At 36.1% G+C, this 25,098-nt stretch overlaps 1 protein-coding gene across 1 annotated transcript in view; it reads left to right on the forward strand.

Moving 5' to 3' along the window:
* Positions 1–1,341: 1,341 nt before the first annotated feature.
* LOC117291169 (mitogen-activated protein kinase kinase kinase 2-like) overlaps positions 1,342–25,098 on the forward strand; it is a 73,998-nt gene continuing 50,241 nt past the window's right edge. Inside the window, exons 1-2 of the mRNA XM_033772738.1 lie at positions 1,342–1,730; positions 16,555–16,623. The gene's annotated coding sequence lies outside the window, so the exon portion shown is untranslated. The remainder of the gene's footprint in view (positions 1,731–16,554; positions 16,624–25,098) is intronic.

A 25,098-nucleotide genomic window follows, 5' to 3' on the forward strand; every position in this document is an offset into this window, starting at 1 on the left:
CATGCAACAATCATGAGAAGATTTCTCTTCAAAGAAGTAATTTTCCTGAAGACGATCAGAGCATCTGACAGCCTTACTATTACAATGAAAGAACCTTTCTTTGGCACTGGCTGACCAGTGCCGCCCTTTCATAATAGCTGTTAATAAATTAATGCTGCTTGCATAAAAACCTGCTTAGCTAAAAAACTTGGTAGCACATGTGATGTTGGTATTTTGGTTGATAACCTTGTTTAAAGCATATAGGGCCAATGAGGAGTATGGTTATCACGTAACCGATACTGTGCCCCCTCCCACAAAACTTGTTTTCTTCCTGTACAGAAGTATCCCCCTCCCCCTTGAAATCCTTTTAAGAATTCCTGAGACTCAAAGCACACAATGAGGAGATACACAATGCCCCAAACCGAGCTAGAACCAATCGGCACCAAACCCATTCTTGAACAGTTAGAATCTGTTAATTCAATACTGAGACCCCGGCCTACCTGCCTTCCAGAAAACTTTCCAAGAAAAACATCTTTGATCTCGGTAAACTCGCTCATGTCAACTGCCAATCTGTAGACTAGACTCAAACATCGGTTTAACATCCAGCCAGGGTTATGAGTTGCACAAACTCAAGAACATGGTGATTTGGTACTTATTTTAGTCATTGTGTGTGAAATCAGCGGTTAGCTTGGGTAGAATTCGAACCCAAGAAGTTTACAACCCTGTAAACTCAAGGCCCGCTAACCACTCAGGGCAACGGTTTTCCACTGGGGCACAGTATTGCGTGTGGGGGGGCACTGGTTTACAGTTTACTTTTTAGGATACCCAGAAAACCTAAATTACATTTTTAGAACACCGATGCCTGGGAAGCAACGTATGTTAAGATGTTTTTAGTATCGTCGGAGTAAAAAATAAGTGGGGAATTGTATTTCCACTTAGTCACAATAATTTTAACCCAAAATGTGGGGGAATATAACTTGAAAATGGGTAGAAATTGATGGGCCTATACAAAAATATGCGGGGCGGGGTGGGGTGAACACAAACAGCTTAGAGGATGACCAGTGGTGATTAAAATGGGTTTTACTCGTAGTGTCCTTACATTGTTCTTTAAATAGAAGGAAACAGACTTGTTGCTACGGAAAACATAAAGACGATGACTTGTAAAAAAAAACTTACTGCCCTATTGTAGAAACCCGCGAAGTGTCCCAATCGATTACATCATCGCGTATCGGAAACGTCATCGAACATGGGCTGATTGATTGGACTACAAAACTCGTCTGGTGCTATCCGTCAGATCAAATGATAAGGGACCTAAGTACAACGGAAACCAGACTTAGTAGCTAATGAGGCAATATGGACAGGTACACACCGGCAGCGAACAGCCAGTGGTAGTTACAGTGAAATTATATCCACTGACATTGCGAATAATCCACCTTTTTCCATCATTATTTCCTGCGCTTATCAAGTCATCCTCGTTGCTAGGGACCTAAGGTACCGTTTGGAAGTCTGACTGTGAAGAGTCATCACGAGAATTTGACGTGAATGTCAAGAAAATGAGGGCTCGTTGTCAAGTGGATTGATCGAGAACGACAAGAGTTTGACGACTGGTAGTATACTAATACTATACGGCAGACACCTCCATGGCATCCCCGTCACTGTGTGTGTGTGACGGTTGTGTGTACAAAATGATGTCGTTCTGACGAGAATGGATGTACTTTTGTGAAGAACAATAACCATTATTTTGACCTCAGGTAAGTTTTATGACAGTTCCACAACACAACTGGAGGAACTGTTTATTTTCCCTAGTTGTTAATGTCGTATACTTCTGGAATACGTTTTTACATAAAATGCATCATGATCATGTGAAATTATTTTTGTTTTATATTTAAAAAAGTAAAAAATATGTTGATAAAACTAAAGTTAAAACAAAACCATTAAATTTTAATCATTTCTTCATTTCTTTGAATTGCAAATTAACTCCATATTTCAATATGTTATAGCCATCATTATCATGATTCTATGTCAACAAATAAGCCAAAAAACAGTTACAATACTATAGGGCCTACCGATTTTTGTAAATAAAGTATGGACATTATTTAAATTAATTATTAAGTTGGAACAGAAACAGAAATGAAAGAACAATGTACGAAATACAAAACATGATTTAAAAAAACCCACTTCTTTATAAATTTTGTTTGAGTAAGCTCCAAGCCTGGCCTAAATTGTATTGTTATCCTCTATCCAACAAAGCAAGACATTGCAATGGTAAAATGTTTAGTTAACTGTGTAAACGTAGCACGCTAGGCCTATGTTTGCTAAACCTAAAAACGATTTGGGTGAGCTGAACATGACTTGAGTAAACTTTACACAAAATATTTAAATCTGTAGTACTAGTATAAAGCAGTGTTGTAAAGTGATTGCTATGGAAATAAAATATTATCAATAAATCATGCGATATCTGCAACTGCATGGTGATAAGCATTATTTATAATAAGACACTGGTAGGCCAAAATATATTATAGGTTATTACACAAGGGGGAGTGGAATACTGAACAATATAGCGTTTCTGCATTCCATATCCAACGAGGCCGAAGGCCGAGTACGATATAGGACGCAGACACGCCTGTATTCCACGAGCGTGCGTGTTAAAACAAATTTATCTTCCAGTCTCACATATGCAACGCATAAAGGTATTTCGCGACATACAGCATTCACGCGTACAAAGTTTAGAATGTAATTTTTGCACTGTCGTATGCGGAGCGTGATGCATTGACACTCACAATACATAGTGGGCAATATAAAAACTAGGTTGTAGTTGTAGCTGTTTCAGACCTGATACTTCACAGAGGCAACGAAGGCGATTGCCTTGGTGCCCTTGAAATGCTCCTGTAAAAATTTGCAATTTCATTATAGGGTGCCCTTTACCAAGAAGAAAATGCCTTGGTGCCCTTGCCCTTTCAAAAACGAAGCATACAGCCCCCCCTAGTTCAAGCATCTGATTGGTAGATTAGCGTGTACTGGAAGATAACAATTTTAATTGGTTTGTCTATAGTACGTGTACACTGCCAACTGCAGCCCTTGGATTCAGTCCATGGTCATAGAGGTCATGGCGTCTGTTGCCCCTGGTCTAAAAATACTTTCCAACGGAAGTGCCCTTTGCAAAAGGAAAATGGCTTTGCTCTATCTAAAATGAAATTCCAGACCTTTTATAAAGCTTGTATAATAATCTATCAATAATAGCTGTAGTTGATTCAAGGGTGACGCAGCATCTCTTTTACAAGTTTCAGTTTAATAACTTGTAAAGAGTCAGAGCCATTGCCATAGTAAAAAAAATTGATTATCCATGGGAACATATTTGCTAAATTAACATAGAATCAACCTATAGTGTAAATGTTAAGCAAGCAAGCAATGAAGAATTCTGCTCTTTGTTAAATCTAAAGAAGGCTGATAAAATGTGCATTTAATATTAATGTAAAATGTATACAGAGGCAAGGGGGGGGGGGGCGTGCCGTAACCGAGTGGTTTAGGGCACAGGACTCAAGCTCTGGTTCGGATAGCAGGCATCATTATAGTACAGGTTTCCTCAGGCTTGCGAGGTTAAGTGATAAAGTTCACGTACAGTTTGAGGCATCCCTTGTTTTTTATCAGAAAATATGCATTAAAACTTTCATGCATCCCTAGTAGATGCTAGTCAGGCCCCCCGTAATTCTCTTTTTAAAATTAAGTGTTTTCACTCAGAGAGGTGCCTGGAAAATACAACACCAGACCCAGTATCTTTACTGAACAGAGCCACCTGTTTGTTTGCCTCATCTTCTCCCAACCAGAACTCTGAATCTTATCATTCTGATGCAGGCATGGACCTTATCATCGCAAATACTCGGTACGTGCGCAGTAGGCATGAAATGGCATGCATGCTGGTCTAGCTAGCGATCAAGTTTGATCGCTTGCTAGACCAGCATGCACCTCATTCAGCATGAGTTAGCTCTTGCGCAATAGGTTTTTACGTGGGTCTATGAGATTCGGATTAGACAAAGTATAATAAGCTGATTTGCCTCATTTGAAGTCACTTGTTCTGTACAGTTAAGTAATAAATCGAATGTTCTTCCTTTTCAGTCTCCTTTTCAGTCTCCTGGTGACGGCTTTGTACTACAAAAAATATCCGATTGGAAAAGTGCCAATTGTTACAAAACTAAGATTGTAATCTGAGATGTATGCTATATCATTAGGAATTAACAAAAGAGCCTTATGGTTTTGTTAAAAAAAGCTTTGTGACATGGCATGATTTTTGTGGTATGTGTTGTATTTATTATCAAATTAAAAAATTTAACTTGATATGTCATTTACGAAAAAAAAATAATATGATAAAACATTCACTGCTGATTTTCTTTTTTTGGTGAAACTTGATTTACATTTATTCTTAGTACAGAACTTCTGAAACTAAATGTGGCAATAATTTATCTTGACAGAAAGGAAAAACAGTTATACGCCTCCAGGACCAATCTGTGTGATAAAACTAAAGCAGACATTTAAAAAAACAGTCTGGTCCCCAGACTCTGACTCTTTATCTTTGTAATTAATGATATGAGTGATTGTCATCGTGACTGTGACTGGGGGAACCTTACTTGGTGGTTTGTAAATTCAGCATGGAAAGGTTGATTTGGGATGACAGTGTGTGTGTGGCCTGTGACCTAACTAATCATTCAGTCAGTGAAGAGCAGGTTTCAATCTCATCCAGACTACCATTGAGAAAGTGATGGTGTCAGGTCTATTTGTGCAGTTCCCATTACGCCTTACATCACAGTAACATGTGTACAAAACTCGGCATGTGGTGCGACCTAATGTAGGACACACTGCAGCAAATATTATTAGCATTCATTTTTGGCCAATTTGAATCAAAATGTATTTTAAATTTTAAACAGAGATTTGAGGAAGTTGTTTCTTTTAAAAGGTAAATTGCATGACAAATTCTGTCAATGAGAAGTAGCTCAGTGCGTAGTTATTAAAAATTAAAAATCATTTTTTGTTGAGATCCTGACGTCTCACTTCTAATTTTGAACAGCAATATCCATTAATTTGTTCGGGTAAAAATTTCTTTTGAATATGTTTTTTGAATGAAAAGACATAGTTCTTTATAAAAACAAAACATCACAAACAATACAGAAATGAACTATTTTTAAAACAACAAAACAACCCTTTTTAATTTGAATGTGTGTCTACCATTCATTCGTTAAGTCAGTGCCATCCAATAATACTTCCCTAACAAATGTACATGTTTGGTCAAATGGCCTCCACACTCCATGGAATGAGCCTGTTTCCTGTTCTGGGGCAGGGAAACCGAGATCTGCCGGAAACTTAGTAGCTGGACTTGGGGCATGGTTGATTGAGAATGTGCAGCGCTATAGAGTCAGTCAGTACGAGTGGTACAATGAAGACCCTTTTCCTGTTGTGAATGTTGCTAGGATGGTTGGCACTATTTATCCACAAATGATTAAATCTTCAGTTTAGGATACATTACAATGTCTGACATAAAACCAATCCATTTCAGGTCATCTTCATACATTATGTCCCGAACCAGTTGTTGTCCCAAATTACTGGAATGCATTTTACGCTTGCATCTTTTAATGTGACTGATGCTTACTGTCGCCCTGCACAGCAACACATTAGCAAGGTTTTTTCCCCTTATTTCAGGATTTTTGTTGACCAAGTAAGTAATAATATTTTTGATATTAGTTTTTTATAAAAAATAATAATTAACATATATTTAAGTGGATGTTTTTTAATCCATGACTAATGGGTTTCTGTAATGAGAATTGAAGCTTATTAAATTTCAATGAACTTAGTTTCATTGTTATAAGTTGCCAGACTTGAATGGCAATATGATATCACATTATTGTGTTGTACATGCAGGGCTCCCATTTGACACTGGACCCCAGGCCTGAGGCCAGTAAGTTTGTCGGGCCAGTAAACTCAAAATTTGACAAGTCCTGTCAGCCATTCCATTGTGACTCGCATGACAATCTCACTGGTTTTTCAACTTTTGAAAGATCTATACTCCAAAATATAACACATGGCTCTCATGTAACTCAATTTATATAAACTTAGTGAAGAGCCCTACAACAAAAAATAAAAAAGGAAAACAAATTGTGTAGGTATCATGTTTTTATAGGAGTTCCAAAAATGTGACTCGCGTGACTGCCAAAAAATGAAAGGTGTTGCATCCCTGTATGCCATTGCCCAGTCGTGAGAACTCAGAGGAACGTTTTAGTTCCAGATCACTTTTTTTTTAAGTACAAGAGAAGCACTATATTATACTATAAAAAGTACAAAATAAAAAGTTTTTAAAAAATTGAAAATTTGTTAAATGCAACGTGACTCGCGTGACAGAAGTTTGTGACTCGCGTGACAAGTGAGAAAATATACAATAACTAAACAGGATACTGCATAACAAGAACATTTTATTTTATTCAGAACACTCAGAACTTGAAATTGAATCTTTTCATAAAAGGAAGAAACACCTGAAGCAACATTTAAAGGAAAAATAATCTGAACAGGCTTTGAACAGGCTTTAAACATGGTAATGTTGGGGTGGTTCTGAACAGAATTGGTGGTTTAACAACACTGTCTGGTCGAAACGTTGAGTTGTTAAACCACCGGTTCTTTTCAGAACCACTCAAACCCATAGAGAGAACCCTTACTAGAAATTATTATATTGTTTTGTGATTGGGGAAAGGACTTTTTTCTCACTACGCTTGGCAGAGTGGTTAAGAAACCACAAATTTTGGTGTCAAGTTCTAATGGCATTAGACTGTGTTAGGCTGAGTACATGTAAATCTGATAAGTAATTTCTTTATTGATGCCCCCCTCCAAATCTAACTTAAGAATACTGTCTTAAAATACCCAGTTTCATCAAATATTTTTGTTTGTTCTTGTTTTAAGTTTATCATTCCTTGTATTATTTAAATAATGCAGGTAAATTATGCAGATGTGAGCGTATTGTACAGTGCAGTATGCAGTGTATGTAGTTCAACATGATCTGCTGACAGTGTGCCAGGTTACAATTGTACACTGTTATAATTCATTGTTCTAACAAAAATTTATAAATTCAGGGGCATAGTAGTATGTTCCAGTGGGCTGGGGGTGCTTTGGTAACATTCCATAGACATCATCCCCACGATACTTTGGTAGCTTTTGCTAACCATGTGCATTAAGTGCATTAGCCGTGACTCGCGTGACAAAACTGAGGGTGTTTTTTTTTTTTTAGGTAGAAGGCCTAGGTAAAAAAAACTAATTAATTCTTGAAAGACCCTTTGAAAAGACCACTATTATGAGAGAGAAAAAAAAAAATGTTGAGGGTCTATAATAGAAAAAATACTATAATCATTTTTTTTGTGACTCGCGTGACAGTAAAACGAGGGTAAAAATTAACTCCGAATTTTTCAAAAGTTAATAGTTCAAAAAGGCATATTTAATTTTGGCTGTCCTTACTAATGACTCTTTGTTGTTTATACATAATGATTAAATCTGAACATCTATTGTTTCATGATTTTTTTTTCAAAACCTGAATTGCAAGGATTGTTCAGACTTTTGTGTACACTTTTTACCCTTTACTCCCAAGGCTGTCGCAAAAACAATAAAGAATATTTTTATAAAGTCTTTTTAGAAGAAGAAGCACTAGGTGTTCTTGTTTCAAAATAAATGTAAAAACTTCAACGATTACCATTTTAAATTTTTTACTATGAAGCGCAAATACCACGGAATGGCTGATGTGATCTTCTATTTTCCAGTTGAATAATGATACCTAATTGTGTCATATGTCAAACAAAAACAACCATACAATTTGGTTTTAAAGCCATTATACACTTTCGGCACAGAAGAAAGAAAAAAAAAGTTCACAGATTTACAAATAACTTACAGGGTTTACAGAAGGTAATGGTGAAAGACTTCTCTTGAAATATTATTCCATGAAATGATTTACTTTGCGAGAAAACATTAAAACAATTATCAATTCTTGTTGTCGAGAATTACGGATTTATTTTAAACACATGTCATGACACGGCGAAACGTGCGGAAACAAGGGTGGGTTTTCCCGTTATTTTCTCCCGACTCCGATGACCGATTGAGCCTAAATTTTCACCGGTTTGTTATTTTATATAAGTTGTGATACACGAAGTGTGGGGCCTTGGACAATACTGTTTACCGAAAGTGTCCAATGGCTTTAACTCTTGATTACTACACTGAAAATAATTTCATACCTGAAATTTTCGACCGTATCATCCTGCTGATGAAGACCGAAGTGTTGGTCAAAAAAAAAATCAGTGTTGTGATCAAGAGTTAAAACCAAATTGTATTTAACTACCAACACAGATGAACTTTCACGCTAACAAAAACAGATCATGTTCAAATATTTATTTTGCATCTGACATAATACCTTTCAGTTTTATGATTTGAACTGGTAATAATAATATATTTTACTTCACACTCATAAAAAACAGAGATAAGTCTCTTAGTGCTTGTTATTCTAAACTATAACAGTTCAATGCGTATACAGTGTCAAGATTTTTCTCATTTTAATTCTGGTATCTGAGCTCAAACACTGCAGATAGAAACAAACACCTGTTTGATTTGTACCCTAGAACCAACTCCCTGGTTTAAATTAAATGGTCTTAAACCAGAGCCCCCTTATCATTCTGTGTTTGTCCCAAATGCAGGGTTTTCCTTCCATGCTAAGGTTTGAACATGTGGTAAGATGTACTTACACCTGTTGTTTGTATGATTCATTTGTTTGATTACAAGAAAAGTGTAAACTCTGATACATTTATGTAGATGGCCAAGCACTTTAGTTTCAAAATCAAATTTGAAAACAATTCTTAAATTCATTTTTGCTCAAATTCAGATTAACCTTATAAATGTTCATGGCGATGAAATTATATTATAGGCCTATCAAATTCCAGATGTACACATTGTGTACATGCTAACAGTAAATAGGCCTACACATTATTTCTGTTGGATGTATACTGTACGTGTAATTTGTGCAATAGTCATAATGATGTCTTACATTAACAACAACACATTGATTGAATGGAACCTACTGTACATAAACGTGCTGTGTAGTAATGACCTTGTTCAGTAATGCACTTAAATTGAGAATGTACATACAGTATTGTCACAAATTGAGGAGAGAAAAAAGGTACACAATATCAGACTGAATTGGTGTTACAAAATACATGCAAAACATTACTAATGTCAAGGACTCAAAGTATACAGAAAATAATACACTTTTTTTTTAACTTTCATTTTCACAAACAGTTAAAAACATTTTTGTATGAGTGTCATTGAAGATCGAGTAACAGAAAGAAGTTTGAAACTTACACCATTCATTTATTTACTTGCCCAAAAGACAAAATAAGTAAGTCTTCTCTTTTCTTAGTGCTGTTCAAATACAACCAGTTTACATGTTTGGCTTTATGAAATATTCTTTCTCAGTCACTTAGAGTCTGGTCTGGTAAAAATTTTGATCTACGAACAAGCTTTGCGGACTTGTGGAATTTTACCCCAAATTTGAGCCATGCAGTGCTTGGAAAAAACACCTAAATAGTGTGTTTGTGATCCACACATGTGTAGTTTGGAATGTAGTTTGGTGGGCTAGTTTAGTCCGCTTGACCAGAATGAACTCACTGTGTGAATGCAAGCCAATTTTGGACTAGGTCATGGTTATCTTTTGGACACCCGCGGTGCTCGGATTAAGGACTAGTTTAACCCCAGGTCTGAACATACCCATAGATGTTTTTGACTGAGACCCATAGATGTTTTTGACTGAGACCCATAGATGTTTTTGACTGCATTTAATGTAATCGCCCACGCATTCTCTTCTGAACACATTTAACAACCACTGACCAAGGTCAAACTGATTTAGCTTGGGTCACTAACCAAGGAGTATTCATTCAAAGACTTAATAGCCAAAAAAACATTCCTTCATAACAACGCACCGCAGGAAACTGAATTGAAGTGCAACCCAATTCTATGCCTGTTTTGTTTGTGGGAATCTTGCATGTTTAGACATGCATGAAGTGCAGACAATTATAATTGTAGTGCCCAACATGTCATGTGATTGACTCCTATTCAAAAAAGGTTGCGAAACAGTATAGTTTCTTAGTCATTATTATTATTATTATTATCATTATTATTTCATTTTATCACAGCATGCAAAAGAAAGATCTCATTTTCCTTTGTGCTGGTAACTCCTCGAGTCGGGCTACGTCCCGTAGCCTTAGATCTCAAGGGTCTTTCTCAGGATCCTCGCTGTTCCCAAAAGCGCTGCCTTCTGTAACAGATCTACCCTCACATTTGTCCCTATTTCATCTAGATGTTTCCCCAGTGCTTTGGGAATGGTGCCAATTATTATTATTATTATTATTATTATTATTATTATTATTATTATTATTATTATTATTATTATTATTATTATTATTATTATTATTATTATTATTATTATTATTATTATTATTATTATTATTATTATTAGTATTATTATTATTATTATTATTATTATTATTATTATTATTATTATTATTATTATTATTATTATTATTATTATTATTATTATTGTTGTTGTTGTTGTTGTTGTTGTTGTTGTTGTTGTTGTTGTTGTTGTTGTTGTTGTTGTTGTTGTTGTTATTATTATTATTATTATTATTATTATTATTATTATTATTATTATTATTATTATTATTATTATTATTATTATTATTATTATTATTATTATTATTATTATTATTATTATTATTATTATTATTATTATTATTATTATTATTATTATTATTATTATTATTATTATTATTGTTTATGGCAAATGCTGATTGATAGGCAAAACTATAAAGTGCAGTAAAAGTCACATGAGAAAGTTTTATCTGAATGATTGTTGGTTTGTGTTGAGAAAACAGTCATGGTGAAAAAACTGGCCCCTAATTCTAAAATTCATTATTACTTCAAAGGGGACATTTCTAACCACATTTTATAAGTTCAACAGCTCTCCAGTGCTCTTTACCAAGTAAGTTTTTATGGTCAATATTTTTTGAAGTAATCACCAAAGGTACATGTATGTATGTCCTCCCTTTAATTGTGATGATGAAAGTGCAATTGATCTTTGCTTTTTAAGGAATTTGGAATCCCACCTAAGTTATTTGTGTAAGGGTATGACCTAGACTGCATTTCTGAAGAGGTCAAAAGTCTTTTGTTAGTTTCTAATCCGAGGTAGAGACTCGAGATCATGTGTTGCCGGATACGTCATAGTCATTGTGTCCCACACACGAACCGATGCCCACACTCTATTTTTTGTGTCACAATTCACAACATGAGAAGGGTATTTTATTTTCTCAGAATCACAAGTACACCTAAACAGAAAACAGTTTGCAAACTATAATCTAAATAAACCTTTTTCCCACGACACTTTAATCCGGAGAATCTCTGTGTTCAGGAAAAATTTAACTCAGAGATTCTCTGGATTAAGTAGAGCGTTCCCACTACACTTTGCAGGGCTAAACACTCTCCGGATTGACAACCCAAAACTAGAATTTAACCCTGCCCACGACTAGGGTTAACCCACCAATCTTGGTGTATACTGTTAGTGTGAAACTGGGTTTTAAAACTTATCGCTTGGATAGACATTGTAGTGTGAACAGAACCTCTGGGTTAGTTATAATCCGGGTTAGTTATAAATAATCCGGGCCAAAGACTTTTTACATGGGTTGCCAATTACATGGGTCAAAGGTAAGAAGTGTGAAAAGGGTTATAAATACACACAATACAATTAGGCAAAAATACTTTGACTAAATCCCAGAAAATAAACTTGACAATAAATACATGTATCACAACAGGTTTTGGGGAAATGTATAAAAAAAAAACTTTCAAATTAACTGAAAATGTGGATGAACAGAAAAAGGAAGCAAAATATTGTAAAGTATTGATAACATGGATTTGAGCTGTTTTGTTTTAGGAGATCTGACGTGTTTACTGTACTTGTAGTTGGAGATTCTGATCTCATAATTATTATGCATTGTAGGTGAGACTACTAAGTACTCTGTCCTTACTCTATGCATGTCCTACCTCCATGTTCTATGGTACTACGTACTAGCCATGTGTATTTATTGTCCAAAGTTCACAGTGACATGAAGCCACCTGTACACTAGCCTGCATTACAGTGTACAAAGTATAGATTGCTGTGAATGTGTGTTTGAAGTGTGCATAATACTTTTTATAGATTCTGTCATGCAATTAGTATAGTCCAAATAGCTCATTTTTATTAAAGGCAAAGCTTACCTTTGGTTTCTTGGACCGTACGATTGTTTTAATGCTACCATATAATGTAGATATTATATTCTTTGTACATTATAACTGACCCGTGAAAATTAAATTTCAAAAGCATTTTTGAGAAATCAATGAAAATCTGAAGTGGATACATGTATGTCCACGGAGGAAGCATAACCTGAGAAATATTTCATGCAGCAATGATTCTCAGATGTTAGAGTTAAGACAGATGATTCAATAACAAAATATGACATGCTGGCTTTGGTTCATGTATGATTGTACTTGCTAGCATTGGAAATTTTAGCAAGGAAATAAATGGATGGCAAAAGCATGTACATGCATATGAAACATTAAAACTGTAATTCACACCCTAGATGTAATCCATGTTGTGCATTGAACTTCCCTTTTAAGTGAAGGGCATGGTTATTGTTCCTTATTGTGTTATGAACATGGCAATGTGGACACGATGAATGGTTTAAAGCCAACTCTACATGGTTATTGTTCCTTATTGTGTTATGAACATGGCAATGTATGGACACGATGACTGTTTTAAAGCCAACTCTACCTAATCACAGTTACCATGTCGACTAGCCACCATCAAAGCTTTCAAGTCATCTATTATAAAATGCTCATAATGATGCCATTCTACGAATAAATAAACCATTCTAAAGCTGCTTCGCTTATAAAAACAAATAAAAGTTGATGCTCTGTCATGCCTGCTCTGTCATGTTGGCATGACAGTATCTTGAGTGTATTACAAGCAAGGCGGCAATGTTTCAGTGGCTTGTCCAATCTTAGCTACATGTAGGGTGCTCCTCAGAATCTGATTATGGAACTCATCATGCCTTAGGTCCAGTTGGCCGAAGATAGGTTTAGAGACAGCCTGTTGTACAATGGGTACAATGTAAATTGCACAGTGTAAGAATATCAATATAGTGATACTGCACATCTCTTGGTAATATCTAGTAATAACCTAGTGCCTAATTTGTTTAGTCCAAGTTTGTTCTTTCGCTGCTAAACGCAAATCGCTGCTAAACGCAAATTTTAGCAGGGACCGGTCACAAACAATGGCCTACAGTGAGTACCAACCAACATGGAATTTCATTTTGGTTGTTACTCAATGAACCTGCTTCTTTGCACAGAACTGTAGCAGGCGCAGGCTGCCAAGTTGCTACAGTTCTGTGCCCAGCAAAATTGTTTGCACTGATTGTACCACAACTGGGACTGTTGTATGCTAATGTTTTCATTGTGCAGTAATGTGAATACACAAGTTTGCTGCTTGATTAGACCACACTATGTAGAAGCAAGAATGTCCAATCAGCAAAGAGACCACCTGCCTCGGAGTAGTTAAAAATATAATGTCACCTCATCTTAAGAACAACGTTACAGCAGAACTTAAGACATCCACTCAGCGGGGGCCCTTCAAGGGTGTGCCTGTGTTTATCTTGGTTGCCATGCCAACAAGAAACATCCACGAGACGCGATTGTGCGTAATCTCATATGAAATCATCGGGGGAAATCTCCGAGTGGAAATCTTGAGCAATTTGAGTAAATGGAAGATGAGTCACCCCGTTGGAATGTTAATGAAAGTGGCTGCCGACTGATCGTACGCATAAATAAATATGATCATTAAATGAATTGAAGTGAACGGCCAACGGGCTCTTGTCATATTTATTGCAACCTGCAGTTAACGGTGTGCCGTTTATTGTTTCCCCCAAATAAATATTGTTCTGATTGTTAATAACTGGACTGGATCTGTATTGAATGACTCATATTTTACAGAATGCCACTTTGTTTTTTTAATTAGGTACGTTGGCACTTAATTTATAATGACTGGAGTGAATGCGGGTATACACTATACATTACTGTATGTGCATATATGTGCATATACTGTGTTATTTGTTAGGGTTCCCCTTTTCATTTTTCAGTGACTAGCCAGTAGGACCAGAAAGCTTTTCAGGCACTTGTCCATAATTCATATTAAATAAAGGAAGCATTTCAACATTGAGCTAGCCAGCCGGACCACTTGGAGAGAATTTTGACTGGTGTTTTAACTTGTATTTGGCCAGAGGACAACTGTTGAAGGAGAATGCTGGCGCGCTGGCGATACTCGCGCTGGCGATACTCGCGCTGGCGATACTCGCGCTGGCGATACTCGCGCTGGCGATACTCGCGCTGGCGATACTCGCGCTGGCGATACTCGCGCTGGCGATACTCGCGCTGGCGATACTCGCGCTGGCGATACTCGCGCTGGCGATACTCGCGCTGGCGATACTCACCGAAAATGTGATTTTAAAACATGATTTGACGTCAGAAAACCTTTGTGAAATCAACTGTTTTGGACTGGAAGAGAAATTACACAAAAAGCACATCAAATATGTGGTGTGCTTGCAATGCCCTGGCATGGCTGCATTTACTACGCGATAGCAAAAATTTCAAAGTCTACAATCCATATGTTATTAGCAGGCAGGAAACCATCACAAAGCTTCATAGAATTTGATAAATAAGTGCCACACTCTAAGTGCATCTACATCGTAAAACCACACAACCATGACCTGGCTGTCATATTTATACTTTATGATTTTTTATTTTTTAAGTTTTAATTTTATGAGAATTCACCTACATTGTAAAGTCACAAGGCTGGATCGACACTTCACTGTGATTGCTACACTTAACCCCCAAATCAACTGTTACCAGGGGCATGTTGCCGACTACTCTCGGTGCTAAAAAAGGGTACTAATCCCCTTCACAGTCCAAAAGGATGTAGGCATTTGGGTATCATCCACTAGTATGAGCCTGGTTGGTAGAGCGCAATGCCCATTTCTACAAAGCAATTGTGGTTTTACAAGTGCCCTGCTCATGGTTAAAGGCACAAGTGTTATGACCGGGATTCGAACCTACTGTACACTCTGCTGCTGACAACAGCAGAGCTTAGGTCTGGTGAACTGGACCGCTCGGCCACGACATGCCAATTACATTTTTTTTTCCCTGCTATTGGCAAACAAATTTAAGTATTACAAATTGAATTGAAAGTTGAGTTGCTTGTAGGATTTAAACAGAGCAGTTTTCTCTATACAGACCGGTGAGCGCGGTGGGATCTTCGGTTGCAACTACACCACATTCACATAGAACCTATAAACATTCCATGTCATGTCATGCATGCACTACAAAGAAGTACACTAAATGAAAGTAAATATATTCACAGTGTTTACTTTGGTAATTTGCAAATTTTTCCCTTCATTGAAATCCACTCAGCCATTGGCACGTTTGCATATTTTCCCTTTTTGTGTATGTGATCCAGCAGGCAAGACTTTGCCACTGAGGTTCTCAGCAAATTTTCATCACCATGATTCTGTTTTTGATTGGATTTTTGTTGGGATTTTTAATTGCGATGGAGAACTTTTTTCTTTTGGGGTGGGGGGGGGGGATGATTGTTATGTGAGTGGTTTTTGAGGAATGCATTTAACAGGATACACTTTGATTGAACTTATAGTTAACATGTTTTAACTAAACAACCAAAGAATATTTTCCCCATTCCCAATTTTCTGCGTACATGTTTATGACTATTTTTCCCCATGGTAATGCTTCACACAAATCAAAACCAGTAAATGGTTTCATTTAAAGGTAGGGTCATACATTGGTAACTACTCCAAAAATTCATGACCATAAAAACTTACTCTGTGAGAAAATGCAGGTTGATAGTATACATTTGGAGAAGGATTTCCTTCCAAGTAATCTGGTTTGCCTATTTGTTCACCCCAAGACGTCTCGATCTGAGAACGATTAATGTACTTATCGTTTATAATATTTCTGAGGGGTGGTGTCCGTTTGTGAATGTTGCGTCTAGAGATGCAGTTGGTACCCACTGTCACCTCGCTTAACTTGGATGGCTTCAACGTTCTTGAAAAGACGTTGACAATTTTTTGCTGTTTAATATTAGAAATTATGTAAGCCGAAACATTCATATTCCCATATTCATATTCCCATATGAAAGTTTCAGCTGAACTTTTGTATAATTTTGCCTTTAAATCAGTATTATGTTGACAAATCTAGCTTACATGTATGGCCTCTTTAAATGCCAACAGTGTTTTTAATCTTGTTAATTTACCAGTATGAACCGTACCGTGTATGTGTAAATGATTCTACTTATAGTGTTGTACATTGTGTAACGACGGATGTGGTCTGTGTTTGTGTGCACATTTCAATAATATCAATGCTGGTTAGTTTCTGTGGTGGTACTACTACATTGTTATATGTTGTTCATTTTTGCAGACGTGACCACTCATGACATCGACCGATACGTCAGAACCAGGCTCTCCTGTTTTATCATAAAGAAACAATGTAAGTAATGCCAATGTGGCCTAACAACAGTTGCCATGCACATGTACATACAGTCCATGCTTTTTTTTACTGCGCTTGAACCACCCACGCATTATCATGATCGTTGAACTTCGGCAGAATTCCAGCTAGGACCCCAGGACAATGCATTCAGGGAACTTGAGTGTGACTCTGAACTTGCTGGAATTTGCTGGGTACTCGTAAAGTTGGTTTTATCTTGTTGTGGAAATATTTTATTAGATTTGCAGAGCACCAATACAGGTATGTTCGTAAATACATGTATACATGTGGTGGTTTTTTTTTTGGCTCAAAATAACAACAGTTTTGATTAGAAATTTGCTGCTACAGTACCCAGGAACAAATAATTTGCTACAAACTGAAAAAAAAGAAGGAAAAATCCTTTCAACCAGGTATTATTACAACAATTGTATGATGGTTGGGACTGAAACACAACAACAGATGCTCTGACTCCGGTCCGGGATTCAACCAGAGACTACAGATGGAAGAAACCAGTGATGTTCAGCATGACCGTGTATTATTGTTGCACGTCTTTTTTTGCAACTCTTAACTCTTGGGCGCAAAAGAAAACTGATTACCCGAGTATAGCATTACTGTAAGTACTTCAAAGGTCCTACTGCATGTTTCCGCCATGCTTTAAAGTCACTGTACACTGGTAGTAATCACTATTCACAAATACCGCAGACAGTTTCGCTATTCCTATTGGTGGAGAGCATGTCAGGTGGGTGTGTATAAACCTTTATTTATGACCAGTAAAATGTGTTGAAGCATGGGCGTGACACGCAAGCTTGCACCTGTGCTTACATGTATAAGACAGTTTCTTCATTTCTATTGGTCGAGAGCAATGGCTGGGACAGTTGTGCCACATCACGGGATACGCGCGACGCGTACAGTGTTCCGTTATTTTTATTATTTTTATTATTATTATTATTATTATTATTATTATTATTATTATTATTATTATTATTATTATTATTATTATTATTATTATTATTATTATTATTATTATTATTATTATTATTATTATTATTATTATTATTATTATTATTATTATTATTATTATTATTATTATTATTATTATTATTATTATTATTATTATTATTATTATTATTATTATTATTATTATTATTATTATTATTATTATTATTATTATTATTATTATTATTATTATTATTATTATTATTATTTTATTTTTATTTTTATTTTATTATTTTTATTATTTATTAGGCATAAAAACACAGATACAAAATACAAACATAATCAAAACAAAACAAAAACCAGGGACATAGGCCTATGCCTGGAATTAAAAAGTAAAAATCTGTAAAGACATTAAGATCATTAGACAACAGCAGAAAAAAAGCAATGACGCAGAATGAGTAAAAATGCAAAATATACCCCCCCCCACCTCCGATCAGGAAAAAACGAAACGAAACCAGCAAAAAAATTACAAAAAAGAAACATTAACAAAATTGGCAAGAGACACACAGTGGTTAAAAAGGTTCCCCTAACAGTAGAAAAATATATGAAAAGAAGTAAATGCCAACAAAATAATAATAAATAAACAAATAGGCCCCTTACTAAAAAATAAATAAATAAATAAATAAATAAATAAATAAAAAAAAAAAAAAATAAATAAAATAAAAAAATAAATAAATAAAGAAATAAATAAAGAAATAAATAAAGAAATAAATAAATTAGATCACGCTAAAATGTATAATATAAATATTTATGTCTCTTGTTTTTGTATGTTATCAATTTAATTTATATGTATTACAACCCGTAGCTCATTTAATCTGTTATATAATAGCAGTATGTATCGGAGCTTGTTGTATTGATGTATGTTGTTGCTGATAATTGTTGTTGAATAAACGGAGTAGTATAACTCCACATCAAGAGAAAAAAATAATAAATAAATAAATAAATAGATAGATAAATAAATAAACCACTAGTGGAAAACCTCTCACCACACATTGATTCCTTAATTAAAATGCTTATCTCCAGGGGTTATCAAAAGATGGCATACCATCGGTTCAATATATACCTCCTAAGATCTGAATCCAAGTTTCAGAATGTGTTTCGTCAGCAGTGACTTTTAATTCTGTCAACTTAGCAGCAAGTGTTTCAATACACAGCCAATGATAATCCTGTTCGCTCTCAAAACCTAATGTTATATTCCTTGGTTGGTTCCCCAGCCAACCAACCCACATATACGTCATGATGAAAAACCACCGATACCCTCTTGTGCACAGGATGTGTACTCCTATACCTGGCCATTTATAAAGAACTTAACAAAAACTTGGAGAGTGTATGGTTTGCAAGACACACAGTCTAAATCCAAACTGTAAGCAGATTAGTTAAGAAGCTCAAACTCTCACTGTCAAAGGATGGCCTTCCATTACTGGACGATCTGGGAATGAACCATTTAAGCCTTAACTGATTGCATAAACCAAGTACAAGTGATAAGAAAGATCTTGACGTACCATTACATTGTAATGGGAAGTTCCAGCGCTGGTTTCTGGAAATGTATTCTGTTCCTCTAGCGCTTTGAAGTAATAGCTTTTAATCGTAACCAGTTGTGCTTTCGGAATCGCAAAGTACTCTTAAACTCATCTGAGCATATTTTTGGGGTTTTACTGATTTAATGATCATGAAACTGAGAGAAGAGAAAGAAGAGAGAAGTGAGTAAGGATGAAGTTAGAAGGTTGTTAAGTTCACCACATGCTGAGAGATTTTGTTGAAAGGTGGCCCTGTAGTCTTTCACCTGAAAGCGTCAAGAGTTAGGTGCTCTGAAGTACCTATACTTGTGTGAAGTATTGCAATTACTTACTGTTGAACGAAACTTACCGAAAATTTACCAATAAACTGTTGAATAATATTGATAACAATGGAAGCAAAATATTCCCTGGTCATGCCTGAAATTGAGTTCAGTGAGCGGTGAACCAGCACTGCTGCAGAGATTTCCCCCTGGCTGGCCCTAGAGAATTTATTGAGCCTGCTTGTTGCTTTCTTCAGGCTGTCAAAAAAAAAGTTCAGTATGGTGGACCTGTGGATTCTTAGCCTGTGCAAGCTAGTGTGGAATTGATTGACTCGCCCTTTATGCAAACATGTGACGCTAGGTTTCAATGAGAAAAATCCCTGTATCTTTCATTAAACATAATAGTTGAGAAATTTTGACTCGTCGGCTCTGATTTTGTAGTGACCTAAGTTTTGTATACCACCTTACCAGTGAATTTAAAAATTTACACTGGTTGGGACCGTTTTTAAAGCAGTGCTTCTGCTTTCTAGTTAATAGTTGGTGTTAGTGTTACTTGATATTTCCTAACAGCAACATTTTGCATTGAAGCCTTTACTAACCGATAATTGCTTCCTGAGTGGTGGTCAAATTAAATCATCATTTAGAGTGAAATGCCACAATTCCTGGCAAACACGGAGGCTGAATTTGAAAGCAGTGCTAGCTGCACTTTTGAGCGGGCTGTGATGAATGCAACGCGTCCGCTCATCCTAAATGTTGTAGAGTCGGTGTGTGTGTGTGTGTGGGAGGGGGGGGATGTAAAACCGCCTTGGCAGCGCATGTACACGTAACTTCCCAATGATTGAATACGCATTCCCATGGGATGTGTACAGTCCTCCTGTGAGTTTCATTCATGCCACGCAATCGCCTTACAGACTCCTAGACATTTCCCCCATGTCTTCCCCAATTGCACACGCGGAGACCCCTCGGCTCCTTAATTCAAATTTCCAGCCACAGATTGGGGGCCAATTTGTCTAATTTCCGGGACCTGTAAAGTCGATTTATTTTTATTTTTATTTTTTACAACAAATTTTTCATTCATTTTTTTTTCTCTGGATTGTCAAGGTCAGCAGTCAGTGAAAGGACTTGGTGGAGATAAATCTTGTTGGAAAATGGTCATCAATTAAAATTTATGGCTTTCTAACTGACCAAGGACAGACAAAACGGAACTTTCAGTTACCTAAATGATTAGTTGCCCAGGTAGATCTCTTAAGAGATTTTTGTCTCTTGAGAAATGAATTATTATGTGGAGCCTCTTATAAGTTCAGGTGCCAAATGTTCCAGCTGTGAAAAGATGTTATATCTTCTGATACTGGTTAAGACAACAGATAAATTTGATTGTAATTTGTTAATTAAATAGTTTATATTTCACGCCTTAATGAAAAACATGTTTACTTAACACCTGTCAACAAAAATATAGGCATTTAAAAAACAAAAACAAAATTCAATAAGTTTGAGCACATCTTATAAATGAGGTGATTGCTTCAACATGACCTAATGATGTAATTTGACTTGCACTTTCCAATCACAAGAGGGACGTATGAATTGCATTTTTATTGCAAGTCATGATGAAAAAGTCACATTCATGTGCAAGTATCTAATTTATGAGGCACCCAAAAAAAAAAAAAAAAAATGCCCGTCTGTTTTCTGTCAGAAATGTAGGGTCCTACAAATAAAGTTATTAAAAAAAACAAACTCCAGAAACACTTAGGGATTTTCTTTTAACACAAAAGTAGCATTTATAACTATACTCCAAAGCGCTTATTTCTCAGCTGTTCTGTCTCCCAGAAAGAACTTGGAATTACTGTCTCTGCAGGGTGCTCCAAATTCTATGACCTCTCTCCCGACCTTTTGCCAGAAAGATCACCCAAGATTAGAGTGAAGGCAACTTGTATGATCCCCTGCATTGTTCTCGTTAACCAAATCTTTATCAAAAACTTACTCGAAAGCCAGGAGTGTTTGTTTGTGAGATGTTCTTGATTCAACTATACATTGTACGCATACCACAGCTTACACAATGTTGTCAACATTTTTTTGTAAACTTCAAAATTGGAGCAATTCTAACTCATGTACATGACAATGAATGTGTGTCAACAGGTGAGGTCCAATGACCTTACCCTGCGGGACTTTGATGTGGCGTGGGAAAATAATTTACAGTTGTAGAGACAGAATGATGTGATGGTTTAGTTGAGACTCTTTAACAATAAGATACAGCTTAGTGTCTCAGACTTTAAAGGGAAGTTATATGTTTAGTAGTCACTCTAAACATAAATGGAAAAAAAAATATTTTTGTTAGAAGCCTGCAGCAGGCTTCGACTGAGAAACATTTTAGTGCAAAGTAATATGGTTAGAAATATTAATAAAGAGATCAGCTTTTATGCCCCCAAATTTGCATCTGAGAAGCGTTACTGTTAGTTCGTTTCTCAGATTGGCTTGGTGCCTTTTCAAAGGTTTCCAATATTCTCCACTGAAAGTGCCCTTTGTCAAATGAAAACAGCCTTGCCCTTCTCAAATATGAAATTTCAGGCCTATGCCTTGAGTGCATGTCTACCCTTTTTAGACATGTGCCATTTCATGTGGGGGCAGTCAAGAAGTTACCCATTGGGGTCCCCTATCAAGGAGCTTCCTATACACAATTTCTAGTAAAGAGAAGTGAAAAAAAACAGGGATTGTTTTGTTTGCCCCAAATCATCCACGCACCCTTGCCCACCTTTGCAGTGTGGTACAGTATGGAAATTTCAGGCTCACAATGGTGCTGAAAAAGAAAAAGTGCAAGTACAGAAGTGTATTATAAAAAGAAGTGTATTATAAAAAGAAAACGGTTGGGTCATGGAATAAACACTTTTATTGACTCCTGCTACTTTCCTGTTTCAGTGTTAAAAACTGGTTATTAGTGATTCTTATCACCACCAAGTTATGTGACTTTGCCTAAATATTGTCTTTGGGTTATAATAAAATAAAATAAATCTGAAAAGGGTGGTCCATACTTTGCATGCCTTGCACTTAAGAAGCTTTTTGGTAAAATATTAATAACCACCGGGCTAGTTGGCTGTACATTTTACTTGACATCAGTCAATTTTAGTGCCCCAGATTTGATTCATGTATTATCATGAAGATCTTTCTGGCGTATTATTGTTAGAAATCACTACCAGTACGATCAAATTAAGTTATATTAACAGACTCATTCCAAAATAAATGGACACATTAATTTTTTGTGTGATTTTAGCATCTAAAAAAAGTAGGTTGCAAAGTTTTTGTTAACCCACAGGGCAAGTTGAGAAATGGCATTTTGTTACAGTCTTGACTACTGTCGACAATGTTTGATGGGCTATTGTGAGCCATGCCTTTGTAAATGAATCATTAACCAATGATTAAATTTACATAATGAACTAATTAAAAAAAGTGAGAGTGAAGTTCACATGACAATTTCAAGTGCATTATGGCGGCCATATTGAAATTTTGAGTTTCTGTAGGTGACCATACAGTAGAACTGTAAAAACCAGAACGAATACAATACAGTACGTTGTAGGTCGCAAACATGTACATCCAGGCCGAGAAATTTTAGACTTTTATCTGCCTGGTGAAAGAAGTAGATCGTTATTTTGTTCAGACGTAGTTAAATCTTGCTCTTTAATCAAGACAACTTCAAAGGATGCTTTTTAAAGATTTTTTTATCCTTGAAATCTATGCTCGAGGGGGGACCAAAAGGTGGAAATGTCACCATTTCAAAATACATCCTAAAATGTAGTTTCTTGAATCAGACTTTTTGGAGACAATGACTCGCACCGATGGTACAAGGTCATCATTTTGAATATACTTCTTCACTCGTTAGACCAAGTATGGATTCAGTGCCTCCTCAGGATTCTTTATGGCCATTGGCCAAAATTGGAAAAAAAAAATAAATAAATAAAAAAAAAAAATAGTTAATGGGCCGGATGGCAGAGTCTTTCTTTCTGCTAGGGTTGAAACATTGGGCATTAACTATTTTTAGCAATAATACCATCGGTCCATTTGGTTGGTAAGTTGTTTACAACTTGTTCAGCTAATCCTATTTTCCTTCCAATTTGTTGAACACCTTTATATAAATAGCGTCCCCACGGTAACCTGAGAATGTAAACAAGTTTGTCATTTTATTAATTGTGTCAAAATAAACACGTTTTTTACTATTTTTAAAAGCATTTGGTCTATGAGACATAGGTCTTTTCACAAAATAAAATTGCTAAAAAAATCACCTGAAAGTGAGACAATTTTTTTTTTTTTACAAAATGAATTTGCTAAAAAATAACATTAAAGAATTACCCCAGACAGTTTCTCTGCTCCTATTGGTGGAGAGCGTGCACGTGTTGTTTTTTTTACGGTTGATAATGACCAGCTGGAGCTGTTTATAACTGGCTGGCTTCTGCGCGCGCAAGATTATCACGCGGATCGCAAGTCATAGCTATTAGCAACAGCTCGTAATCTATTTCTAAGCGCTCGCATACACGCAACCCACGCCCATCAAACAGATTCTTCACAAAGTTTAAAAAAAAAAATACTTTAAACCTCGAATTTTCAAGTGTCAAAGTGTCTACAATTGTATTTTTTAATGTTTTTAACAATAGGGCATTTATGAATGGGAAGATAGTGCTCGTTCTTAAACGTCCGTTTAAAAATGCATGGTCGCTGCCGTGCGATAAAGGCCCGAGCCGAAGGCTGGTTTTAAACGGTCGTTTAAGAACTCGTCACTTCCCTTTTCTTCCCTTTTTAAAGAATTATTCCTTTAAAGGCAGTGGACACTATTGGTAATTACTCAAAATAGTTATCATCATAAAACCCTTATTGGTGATGAGTAATGGAGAGAGGTTGATGGTATAAAACATTGTGAAAAACGGCTCCCTCTGAAGTGACATAGTTTTCGAGAAAGAAGTAATTTTCCACGAAGTTTAGAATTTGAGGTCTCGAAATCAAGCATCTGAACGCACACAACTTCGTGTGACAAGGGTGTTTTTTATTTCATTATTATCTCGCAACTTCGACGACCGATTGAGCTCAAATTTTCACAGGTTTGTTATTTTGTGCATATGTTGAGATACACCCAGTGTGAAGACTAGTCTTTGACAATTACCAAAAGTGTCCACTGTCTTTAAGTGGCATTTTTTTTGCTTATTTTTTTATATTTTTTTCTGAAATCATTTGTTTACATCATGCACATTTCGATCCAAGGATTAATGTTGAAAGTTTAATGAAAATCAGCCATGAATGAACTTTACAGAAAAAGATATAGAAGATGGATCTGAGAGCGGGCGTGCAGTCTATCCCAACGTACAAAGTACACGTATGCCCCTAGTGGTATAGATTATGGCGCATAACCGTCTAACCCATGAAAAGATATAGAAGATGGATCTGAGAGCGGGCGTGCAGTCTATCCCCACATACAAAGTACACGTATGCCCCTAGTGGTATAGATTATGGCGCATAACCTTGTTACCCATGAAAAGATATAGAAGATGGATCTGAGAGCGGGCGTGCAGTCTATCCCAACGTACAAAGTACACGTATGCCCCTAGTGGTATAGATTATGGCGCATAACCGTCTAACCCATGAAAAGATATAGAAGATGGATCTGAGAGCGGGCGTGCAGTCTATCCCAACGTACAAAGTACACGTATGCCCCTAGTGGTATAGATTAT

Source organism: Asterias rubens, chromosome 6 (assembly GCF_902459465.1).
Source record: "Asterias rubens chromosome 6, eAstRub1.3, whole genome shotgun sequence".
Classification (NCBI taxonomy): Eukaryota; Metazoa; Echinodermata; class Asteroidea; order Forcipulatida; family Asteriidae; genus Asterias; species Asterias rubens.